The following is a 12,659-nucleotide window of genomic DNA, read 5'->3' on the forward strand; positions in this document are numbered from 1 at the left end:
AGTTGCCACTCCCGTGAAGAAACCCCAAGCTAGACCTAAGCCTGAAAGTGAGTGCTTCTACTGCAAAGGAAATGGTCACTGGAAGCGGAACTACCCCAAATACTTGGCGGATAAGAAGGATGGCAAAGTCAAAGGTATATTTGATATACATGTTATTGATGTGTACTTTACTAGTGTTCATAGTAACCCCAGGGTATTTGATACTGGTTTAGTTGCTAAGATTAGTAACTCGAAACAGGAGCTGCAAAATGAACAGAGACTAGTTAAGGGCGAGGTGACGATGTGTGTTGGAAGTGATTCCAAGGTTGATAAGATCACCATCGCACACTCCCTCTATCTTCATGATTAGTGTTGGACCTAAATAAATGTTATTTGGTGTTTGCATTGAGCATGAATATGATTGGATCATGTTTATTGCTGTAGGATCGAAAGTATGTCTAGAGAGGGGGTGATTAGACTACTTGACCAAATAAAAATCTATCCTTTTCCCAATTTTAAGTCTTGGCAGATTTTAGCAACTTAGCACAAGTCAAGCAATCAACCTACACATGCAAGTCTAAGATTATAGTAGCGGAATGTAAAAACATTGCATGTGAAGGTAAAGGGAGGAGTTTGAAGGGAGCAAACATAATTTAGACACGTAGATTTTTTCCGTGGTTCCGATAGGTGGTGCTATCGTACATCCACGTCGGTGGAGACTCAACCTACAAAGGGTAACGGATGTGCGAGTCCACGGAGGGCTCCACCCATGAAGGGTCCACGAAGAAGCAACCTTGTCTATCCCACCATGGCCATCGCCCATGAAGGACTTGCCTCACTAGGGTAGATCTTCACGAAGTAGGCGATCTCCTTGCCCGTACAAAATCCTTGGTTCAACTCCACAATCTTGACGGAGGCTCCCAAGTGACACCTAACCAATCTAGGAGACACCACTCTCCAAAAGGTAATAGATGGTGTGTTGATGATGAACTCCTTGCTCTTGTGCTTCAAATGATAGTCTCCCCAACACTCAACTCTCTCTCACAGATTTGGATTTGGTGGAAAGATGATTTGAGTGGAAAGCAACTTGGGGAAGGCTAGAGATCAAGATTCTTGTGGTTGGAGTGGAATATCTTGGTCTCAACACATGAGTAGGTGGTTCTCTCTCAGAAAATGTATGTTGGAAGTGTAGGCACGTTCTGATAGCTTTCTCCACGAATGAAGACTAGGTGGAGGGGTATATATAGCCTCCACACAAAATCTAACCGTTACACATAATTTACCAAACTCGGTGGGACCGAATTGAGAAACTCGGTCGGACCGATTTAGTTCAAAAAGTAAACGTTAGGATTTTCGGTGGGACCAACATGATCAACTCGGTGGGACCAATTTCATTAGGGTTAGGGCATCACGTAATCTCGGTGAGACCGATCACATAAACTCAGTGGGACTGATTTCTGTTATTGGCAAACAGAGAGTTGGTCAGGCAAACTCGGTGGGACCGAATCACTCATTTCGGTAAGACCGAAACGTTACGGAAGGGAAACAGAGAGTTTGCATTGCGAACTCGGTGGGACCGATCGCTCATCTCGGTTGGACCGAGACATTATGAAGGGAAACAGAGAGTTTGTAATCCCATCTCGGTGAGACCGAGATCCCTATTGGTGAGACCGAAGTGACTAGGGTTTCTCGCAGTGGCTATGTCAAGAGAACTTGGTGGCGCCGGATAGATCAAATCGGTAGGGCCGAGTTTGACTTTTGGTTTGGGACATATGTGGATATGAGAAAGTGGTTGAGGGCTTTGGAGCATATCACTAAACATTTTGAGCAAGCAAGCCATTAAGCAACACCTCATCCCCTTTTAATAGTGTCGGGACCCCGATCCTAAGTCACACCGATCTAGCATGTAACACATCATATCACTTTGTGGCCTCACGCACGGTATTCCCACGGGTGCCACCTTACCTAGACCGGGACAGTTTGCGCCTTTTGGCTCACGTATATGATAGTGTCGCTAGCATCCATATGACAAAGAACCCGGGCCGACATGACTAGCCATAAACCCAAAGTGGCACTAACTTACAGGGACAGGCATACATGACCCAGCAACGAACGTGTCGGTCATCAGCGAGTGAATCCGGGCTGTTGTAGCTGGGCTAACACGACTCCGAAGAATCCGGGTGTAGCAGGCTAACAGGATTCCGGTAGACACCGTGTGACATGTCCCTGAAGGGACAGACACAGTAACGAAGAAGGACACATGCCGGCCAGCCTAAGTGTTCCGGAGTAGTAGCAAGCTACCATGGCTCAGTGGAAGCACTAGGAGACATTTCCCGGTAAGAGAGGCTACCAAGGATAAACAACTAGGTTGTCGGATCCCACACATAGCAATACACATTACACGTACGCATAACATGCAAGTATGTGCTGTACAACAGGGCATCACAACATAACTCGACAACTCAAATAGATAAAGGCCCAGAAGAGCCACATAGCATTCAATACAAACAGGGGTCTCATGACCCATCATTTAGAGCATACAAGCAATGGAAGCATTACATGTCTGAGTACAGACAACTACAAAAGAAAAAGGCTGAGAAGCCTGACTATCTACAAGACCCTCCCAAGGGTACAAGATCGTTGCTGAGGTAACAAGCTAGTCGTCGAAGTCCATGCAGAACTACTACTGAGACAGAAGTCTCATCTGCAAAAACATAAATTAAGCAACGTGAGTACAAAGGTACTCGGCAAGACTTACATCAGATCCTATCATACATGCATTAGTATCAAGGAGGCAATGTGGGGTTCAGTTGTAGCAAGCCAGCTTTGACTCAGTGGCTAAACTATTCTACGACTACGAGTAACTTCTTTGAGGTAAGAAAGGGCACACGAGCCCACTAATCACCACATCGATACACCACTATGGATTCATTCCCATCTCCCTACGAGAAGGCCATCTATAGCACTCACACTTGTCTTGATCATTTTATAGTATCCAGTTCAAGTTGTCTATGTACCACGTAAGCATCCAAGAGGTCCATATCCGCGGACGCGGCTATTCGTATAGATCATTGTTAACCCTGCAGGGGTGTACCTCTTCACACACGCTCTCGCCACTTACCGCCATGTACACGTCATGTATCTCGGCAACCTTCAAGCGGAAGCCTGGCGAGGGTGTCGGCCACGACCTAACTAACCACACAAGACTCTAGTCCAGGTTTATCGCCTATTCGGGTTCCATCAGCAAGGAGATCCGGCCGGGGTGTCGCTCATGGCCCCAAACGATGTGACCAGGGTTCCCAAGCCCACCATCCGGGTGCCACTTGGTACACCGTGCCACCTGTGCCTAGTCTGTCCCAAGCCCACCCTGTCGGGTGCCACTCGGTAGAAAAATAGCACTACCTACAAACACCAGAAACTAGTTGCAACTCCTGGACAGAGATCAAGTTGGTTAATAAGTCGAGAGGGGCCGAGTTACCGGAACCCAATGTGTGGTAGTAGCTAGTCATTGGACAACATACACAGAACTCAGTGCTTAAGGACGGTTCCAGTGAGACAACCCACCATGTACTCCTACATGGCCTCTCACCGCTACCTTTACCAAATCATGTTCACACACTTCACTCTCAGCACCAGAACATATCGTAACACTCCAATTCATTCCCAATGAATCAGACCTGACACAGCTCTAAGCAATAGCAGGCATGGCATGGTAGGAACACAACATGGCTCAATCAACTCCTACACATGCTAGTGGGTTTCAACTATTTACTGTGGCAATGACAGGTCGTGCAGAGGAATGGGTTCAACTACCGCAGCATAAAGTAGCAGTTGAATCATTGTTGTCCTAATGCAATAAAAGAGAGCAGGAGCGAGAGAGTGGGATTGTATCGGAATGAACAAGGGGGTTTGCTTGCCTGGTAGATCAACAGGGGCACTGCTCCTTAGACAGGTACTCTGGAGCACTCTGTGGAGTAGGACCTATCGAGAAGGAACGGTGTCGACAATCAATACACAAGCATATGCAACAATATGATGCATGAACATGGCATGAAGATGTGATGTTGTTTGAGCTAATGCAACTAGCAACAAGTTCAATGGAGCTCATTTGAATCAAGGGTTGAAATGCAACTCCAAACTTAAGCATTTTAAATGCCCTTTATGTGTTTTCACCTATACAGCAGGTATAAGTTGGTTTGTCATGCATTAAACTGGTACAGATGGATAGATTGAATTTTTCTGATAATCTTTCATATATAAATTATTTCAATCTGAGCTACGGTTGAATTTATATGAATTTTTGAAGTTTTGGCTATTTTTTGGAATTTCCAAAATAGAAATAATACAGAAATCCTTTATTGTGTCAGCACTGCGTCATGCCTGCGTCAGCAAGTCAACAGCGCTGACCAGGTCAAACCTAATGTGCGGGGTCCACACGTCAGTGTCATAGTTAATTAACAGAGTTAATTAATCCTAACTCCAAACCTAACTAAAACTTAGTCAGGGCCGGGCCCCACCTGTCATTGACCCACACGGGTCAAATCTGGGTCAACAGGGGGTCAAACCCGGTCAACTCACCGGCGTTTAGCCGCCGGCGAGGCCGAATGCGGCGGAGGGGCACGGAAATCGCCCTCCGGCGACCATTCGGGCGGCAGAGACCACCTACGCGAAGCCCAGGCTCGTGCGCATCCAGTGGGACACGTGGGAGACCGTGGGGTGGTTGGAGCTCGCCGGAGCAGAGCTCACGGCGGCGGCCGGAGTTCGGCTTCGAGCGGCGCGGCAGCTAGGGCGGCAAGCAAACGTGGGAGCAAGGGGAACGGTGGCGGGGCTTGTCGTGGTTCTAAGTCTGACAGTAGAATGGGGGTAGGTATGTAGAGGCAAGATCCTAGCTATGGCGAAGTTGTACGCACGAGTTTTACGAGTTCAGGCCCTTCTCGGAGGAAGTAACAACCCTACGTCTCGGTGCCTGGAGGCGGTCGACTGGATTATATGCGTGTGTGTTACAGGGGGTGCGAACCCTTGTCACTGAGGAGGGGGGGTGGCTTATATAGAGTTCGCCAGACCCCTCCGGCCCTCAGTTACACAGGGTTTAAGGTATATTAAGACAGGGCATTACTGGTAACGCTAATAATAAAGTGACATAATTGGTCATTAAAGTCTATGAGTAAACGCCCGACCGTTGATATGCTGAGTGACTTTAGATCTTCTGTACGTCGAGTGATTTTCGTTACGGTCGAGTGACAATCATTCTTCAGAGTGGAATGTTCCTGGTCGAGTGGATGATGATATCCTTCGGATGTCCCTGGCTTTAGGGTGATGCCCTTGGGGAGGGAATGTCTTGGACAGATCCATGACCCTACCCTAGGTACATAGCTACATCAGTAGCCCCCGAATGGTTCAGGGTTTGAGTGGAGGAGTTGAAAATACTCCTGACTCGGTATTTATGCTTCAGAAGCGTCTTGCTAGGATCAGAGAACAACATGATGACTTCAACTTCTTTTTCAGTCGCCTTGATCCATTCTTGATTTTGTCGAGTGAACTTTTGCTGAAAAGCTTCGAGTGTTGATGTGGAGAAAATCTTCTGCCTAACAGGTTGCTTTGTTACTTGCGGATCTTCCGGGATTCAAATTTGGGGAAGCGCGCGGGACGGGGGAGGCCGCAGTAATGACGGATTAGGCAAGGTCGCCCCGATCCCCGTGCCCCCATTTTTCGCCACGTACGGTGCGCGCAGCTGTTGTGCGATTTGATAGGATAGCCTGGACCCACAAGTCAGCAACTCGGAACCGAGTCCATATAAAGCACCAGATGGGGGTTTTTGCACAGTGCGTTCCCATTCCTTCCCTTTCTCCTCTTCTTCGCCGCATCTGCTTCCTCCTCGGCGCCGCTACTCTGCCCAAGCTCCGCTCGCTGCAATGGGGAAGGAGAGGACGACAGCTTTGGAGCGCGCAAAAAAGGCGACGGCGAAGGGGAAGAAATCCAGCCAGGGCGGATCTTCGTGGAGGTCCGGCCTGCCGCGCGGCTGGATCCAGGGCGATTGGATCCGGTCGATGATTCTCCAGGACGACATCGACGATCTGGCTGAGGAGGGGTTGATTCCTCATGGATCTGCGTGGCTCCCGGGGAATGAGACTGAGCCTCGACCGCAGGAGGGTGAGTGGGTCCTCCTCGCCACTCACGTTGACCGCGGGTTTTCTTTGCCCTCTCATCCTTTTTTCCGAGCTTTCTTGAACTTCTTTGGAGCACAACTTCATCACTTTTCCCCCAACACCATCGTGTATCTCGCCGCTTTCGTGTCTATGTGCGAGAACTTCTTGGGCTGTCGACCGCACTGGGGCCTCTTCAAGCACATTTTCACGTGTCGGTCTCAGTCGGTCAAAAAAGCTAATCCGAGTGACGAGAAGACGAAAGTGATCCAGATGTGTGGGGGTCTTGGGATTCAAATGAGGGGTAAGAGTTCTTTCCCAGCCATAATCCTTCCCGAGTCAGTCCGAAGGTGGCAGTCGACCTGGTTTTACTGCAAAGACCAGCCGACTCCGGGTCCGTCGACTGGACTTCCCCCCTTTTCCATGGCCCGAGTAGAGAAACCTTCCGCCTTGAAAGTGACCCCGGGGGAGAGAGCAGAGGTCCAGGTGCTGATTGAGCGAGTGGTCCAGCTCATCCGTGATGGCGTGACTGGCATGGATCTGTTGGAAGTCTTCCTCAGACGACGCATTCAGCCGCTTCAAGCTCGTGACCATCCGATGTGGATGTATTCGGGCATTGATGATTCCACTCGGATCCACCCAAAAGAGGTCGACGAGGATACGGTGGTGAAGTGGCTGAAGGGTATCACTGGCGACAAGGACAACCCCACGGGGTCCAGGAGAATCCCTCCACTCGACAACTCGTACGAAACAGACAAGGTCCAATTCTGAATTGCCGAGTGTTATCTTGATTTACCATGAAATTGCTTTTTGTCGATTGACTAATATTTGTTTTACTTGTTTTCCTCCAGACCTTCACTGAGATGTACTCGATGCCCAATGGAGAGCAGGAGCAGGACCCTGAAGGGGAGGCGAGTGCAGATGAGAGCGTCGAGTGGCATTCTGACGGAGGAGGAGACGAGGAGAGTGACGACTCAAGTGATGGTGAGGAAGTCGACTCGCCTCCTCGCAACGAAAGGCGATCCAAGCACTCTCATGATCCAGTCAGTATTCGTGGCAAAGCGACTAGGTCGACTGGGCAAACTTCAAAGCGCCCTCGGACGTCTTCTCCAGCGCCGACTGAGAAGGCCCCGAAGCAGACCAAAGTTGAGGCACCGAAGTCTCGGAAGACTCTGCCCCGAATCAAAATCGACATCCCTGTTGCTTCTGCGTGAGTGTTTTGTCTTTGCTGGAGATTTTGTGCTATCCACCATTTTCTTGATTTGACCGAATGAATCTTGAACCCAACAGTGCTGCTACCTCTGGAACTTCTGCTTACAAGAATGATGACGAGGAGATGGAAGATGCGGTTACTTCAACCCCAGGTATGATCTTTGTAATTTTGTCCCTGTTTTGCCGACTAAACTGCAGTCGGCTGACTTTTGACGACTAAGCTTTTGCAGCTCCTCCCAATGTTATTACCCTTCCAGACGACGACGAGGATGTGCCGCTAAGGCCTTCGGGAAGAAGGAACAGGAAGACATCGACTGGAAAGATGCCTCAGTCGATGCCGGTGGTGGAACCAGTGGTTCAGAAGGGCGGTGATGTCAATCGGACTTCTGTCTCCTTCGCCATGCAACTGTCGAGTGCTCAGCCTTCAGTGTCGACTGCACAGGCCCCAGTCGATCCTTCTCCGCTCTTCGCTGTGCATCACGTCCCAGAGGACCAAGTGGGTGCCGCCAAGGAGGCCATACGTCAAGCGGGTATCATGATGGAGTAACTGAAGGTGGTTCGAGATGCCAGTCAAGCTGCCTACAATGCCAGCTCAGCTCTCCAAAGTAACGTCCAGCTCGGTTGATTATCGACTGATCTCTTAGCTTGTCGCTTGTTCTGTTAGGATATGCTACCTGAAAACTTCTTTTGAAACGTCGTTTTATCAGTCTGCTTTTGTGTTTGTACACCCACTGGGTGTTTGAATTTGCTGCGAATAGTCTTGCTTCTTGGGTCGACTAAACGTGTGTCGACTGAGTCTTCGAACCAGTGGGGGCACGCTGAGTGCACCCACTGGGTGTAGTCCCCGAGACCATAGTCGGCTGCTGGCAGTCGGTTATGGTCTGAGAACTGAAATTTTCTCACTCATCCTGGACGGACCACGTCGAGTGGAAACTGAACCGGTGGGGGCACGCTTAGTGCACCCACTGGGTGTAGTTCCCGAGATCGTAGTCGACTGCTGGCAGTCGGCTATGGTCTGAGAAATACTTTCCCTCTTCTTTTTTTACACTCGTCCTGGACGAATCACGTCGAGTGGAAACTGAACCAGTGGGGGCACGCTGAGTGCACCCACTGGGTGTAGTCCCCGAGACTACTGTTGGATGTTTGATTTGGCAGTAGTCTTAGAGTTGTTGAATTTCGATCCTTTCACCCGCTGACTGACTGTCCTTTGATTGCAGAAATCTTGTGACCTTGGAGCTCGTTTTGCTGACCTAGAGCAGAAGCAGATTCAGCTGAATCTCGATCTGGAGCTGGCCAAGAAGGACTTGCAGAAGGCCCAGGATGAAGCTGCTGGTAAGAGGAATTCGTTCGACTGTTTTGTTTCTGATCCAGGTGGTATTTGTTTTTTCTGAGCCTATCGTCATTTCTTTCAGAAAAAATGAACCAAGCTCTGGCAAAGAAGGATTTGGACCTTGCAGCTGCGCAGAAAACAGCTGACGAGAAAACTGCACTCGCCGACCAGAAGCTGGCTTCAGTCGGCAAACTGGAGGAAGAGAATACCAAGCTGAAGACTGCCTTGAATGAAGCCAACAGGGAGGTGACTCGTCTGAAGAAGGACAAGATATCCTTGAACGACAAGATTGAAGAAATCGCCCGCAAGAGGAATGACTTGGAAAATTATCTGGGAGATCTTGCCAAGAAGCTGTTCATCATGCTTGAAGGTATTTTCTTCCCTCCGACTGACTTGTTGCTGTCGACTCGATGTACAACCGTTGACTCATCTTTGAATTGTGCATGCAGAATTTTGTCAGAACTTTGAAGAAGAGACTGGGCATGTTGAGACAAGCTTGGACCCCATCAACTCTCCAGTGAAGGATGAAGCTGCCATGAACGTGCTCCGACTGGAATCCCGCGTCGCTGGTGTCGTCGACTATCTTGCTCGCCTGAAGGTTGCGGTGTCAAGGATCGACACAACACTCTGGCTAAGGGCGACTCTTCCGAATGACCTCGAGTCTTTGATGACTCGACTTAATGAGATCCCCAGTCGTGTGCAAGAATGGAAGAAGTCTTCGGCTCAGTGTGGCGCTGATGTGGCTCTGTCCCTGGTACGCGTCCACTGCAAGGAGGCGCGAGAAGATAAGCTAGCAGCAATCAAGGTCGCCAATACGAAAAGGCACGACTTCCAATCCTTCATGGAGACTTTCATCGCTGCTGCCGCTCGGATTGCTGACGGAATTGACCTGGACGAGTTCGTTGATCCTGCTAGCCCACCTCCTGTGGAATGAACAAACTTTATGCCTCACTTTAAATTTGCCTCGGAATGCCGAGTGATTTTGTAATCGTTAAACTCCTTCGGGTTTGAAGCCCGAGTACTTTAATCCGCGGTCCGGAACTTTTAGGATTTATCCGAACTTGGTTTATCTCTGAATATGCTCGTGTTTGCCATCAAGTGAATCTTGTTCTTCATTTGGAATAATCTTTGTGCTTGAAATGCAGCTCTGAGGAGGAGGCAGTTGACCCGCACCTCATCGTCCTTACGGATGGGGATGGAGCGCACGTTATGCTGGTGGCGCAGCTCCAAAGAGAAGGTTGCAGTCGACCTGCACCTCGTCATCCTTGCGGATAGGGATGGAGCGCACTTTATACTTGTGGCGCAGCTCCGAAGAGAAGGTTGCCGCCGACCCGCACCTCATCGTCCTTGCGGATAGGGACGGAGCGCACGTTATACTTATGGCGCAGCTCCGAAGAGAAGGTTGCAGTCGACCTGCACCTCGTCGTCCTTGCGGATAGGGATGGAGCGCATGTTATAATTGTGGTGCAGCTCTGAAGAGAAGGTTGCAGTCGACCTGCACCTCGTCGTCCTTGTGGACAGATATGTGTTTCAAACTTAGGCGATTACTGGACTGCAGCTAAGCCTCCGAGTGGGAGGGTTGCTCACCACTCGGTAGGATTTTTCAAACTTAGGCGAGTACTGGACTGCAGCTAAGCCCCCGAGTGGGAGGGTTGCTCACCACTCGGTAGGATTTTTCAAACTTAGGCGAGTACTGGACTGCAGCTAAGCCCCCGAGTGGGAGGGTTGCTCACCACTCGGTAGGATTTTTCAAACTTAGGCGAGTACTGGACTGTAGCTAAGCCCCGAGTGGGAGGGTTGCTCACCACTCGGTAGGATTTTTCAAACTTAGGCGAGTACTGGACTGCAGCTAAGCCCCCGAGTGGGAGGGTTACTCACCACTCGGTAGGATTTTTCAAACTTAGGCGAGTACTGGACTGCAGCTAAGCCCCCGAGTGGGAGGGTTGCTCACCACTCGGTAGGATTTTTCAAACTTAGGCGAGTACTGGACTGCAGCTAAGCCCCCGTGTGGGACGATTGCTCACCACTCGGTAGGATTTTTCAAACTTAGGCGAGCACTGGACTGCAGCTAAGCCCCCGAGTGAGAGGCTTGCTCACCACTCGGTAGGATTGTTCAAACTTAGGCGAGTACTGGACTGCAGCTAAGCCCCCGAGTGAGAGGCTTGCTCATCACTCGGTAGGATTTTTCAAACTTAGGAGAGTATTGGACTGCAGCTAAGCCCCCGAGTGAGAGGCTTGCTCACCACTCGGTAGGATTTTTCAAACTTAGGCGAGTACTGGACTGCAGCTAAGCCCCCGAGTGAGAGGCTTGCTCACCACTCGGTAGGATTTCTTATACTTAGGCGAAACGGATTCGCGGCTAAGCTCCCGAGTGAGAGGCTTGCTCACTACTCGGTAGGATTTCTTATACTTAGGCGAAACGGATTCGCGGCTAAGCCCCCGAGTGAGAGGCTTGCTCGCCACTCGGTAGGATTTCTTATACTTAGGCGAAACGGATTTGCGGCTAAGTCACCCACTAGGGGATTTCAGACACACGTATAAGCAGCGACACTCAATTTTAGAAGACTGTAAAACTCTTGTCTCTGATAAACAAACTACAAAGGTATTTCTTATTACATCTCAACAGAATGAGTGCTTAAGTATAAAAGGGGCGGAGCAGCTCCGCATTCCAAGCCCGTGGCTCGTCTTTCTGGTGTTCGACATTGTAAAGATGGTATGCCCCATTGGGGAGCACTCTGGTGATGATGAAGGGACCTTCCCAAGCAGGGGCGAGCTTGTGTGGTTTCTGCTGACCCACTCAAAGAACGAAGTCTCCCTCTTGAAATGCTCGACCTCTCACGTTTCTGGCGTGGAATCGACGCAAGTCTTGCTGATAAATGGTCGACCGGATTAAGGCCATCTCTCTTTCCTCATCTAGGAGATCAACTGTGTCCTGCCGGGCCTGTTCTGCTTCTTCTTCAGAGAAAAGCTCAACTCGGGGTGCATTGTGAAGCAAGTCACTCGGTAGAACAGCTTCAGCTCCATAGACCAGGAAGAATGGAGTTCGGCTAGTCGACCGATTAGGAGTTGTCCTTAATCCCCAAAGAACTGATGGAAGTTCATCGACCCAGGCACCCACTGCATGCTTGAGATCACGCATCAATCGGGGTTTCAGTCCTTTGAGAATCAAACCATTTGCTCTTTCTCCTTGTCCATTCGACTGAGGGTGGGCGACTGAAGCATAGTCGACTTGAGTGCCTTGGGAAGCACAGAAGGCTCTGAACTCATCAGAATCAAAGTTCGACCCGTTGTCAGTGATGATGCTATGCGGAACTCCATATCTGAATGTCAACTCACTGATGAAGCTGACGGCAGTACTGGCTTCAAGATTCTTGATAGGCTTGGCTTCAATCCATTTGGTAAACTTGTTGACTGCTACAAGCGCATGAGTGAAGCCGCTCCTACCAGTCCTCGGGGGTCCAATCATATCTAACCCCCAAATAGCAAAAGGCCAGACGAGTGGAATGGTCTTCAGGGCTGATGCAGGCTTGTGTGACATGTTGGAGTAAAACTGTCAGCCTTCACATTTGTCGACTATATCTTTCGCCATTTCATTTGCTCGTGGCCAATAAAATCCAGCTCGGTATGCTTTGGCCATGATGGTCCGAGAGGATGCATGGTGGCCATAGGTCCCCGAGTGGATGTCGTTGAGGATCACTCGACCTTCTTCCGGTGTTATGCATTTCTGGCAGACTCCAGTTACACTTTCTCTGACCAGCTGCCCTCTTATCACAGTAAAGGCTTTGGATCATCGGACAATCTGTCGGGCCTCCTCTTCATCCTCTGGGAGTTCCTTCCTAAGGTTATACGCAATGTATGGCACTGTCCAGTCGGGAGTTATGACCAAAAACTCCATAACCAAGTTGACCACGGCTGGGACTTCGACTTCAGTCGGATCTGTGGCACTTTTAGGCTGCGGGGGCTCTTCAGTGAAATGATCTTCTTGAACTGAGGGT

This window comes from Triticum aestivum, chromosome 4D (genome assembly GCF_018294505.1).
Source record: "Triticum aestivum cultivar Chinese Spring chromosome 4D, IWGSC CS RefSeq v2.1, whole genome shotgun sequence".
Lineage (NCBI taxonomy): Eukaryota > Viridiplantae > Streptophyta > Magnoliopsida > Poales > Poaceae > Triticum > Triticum aestivum.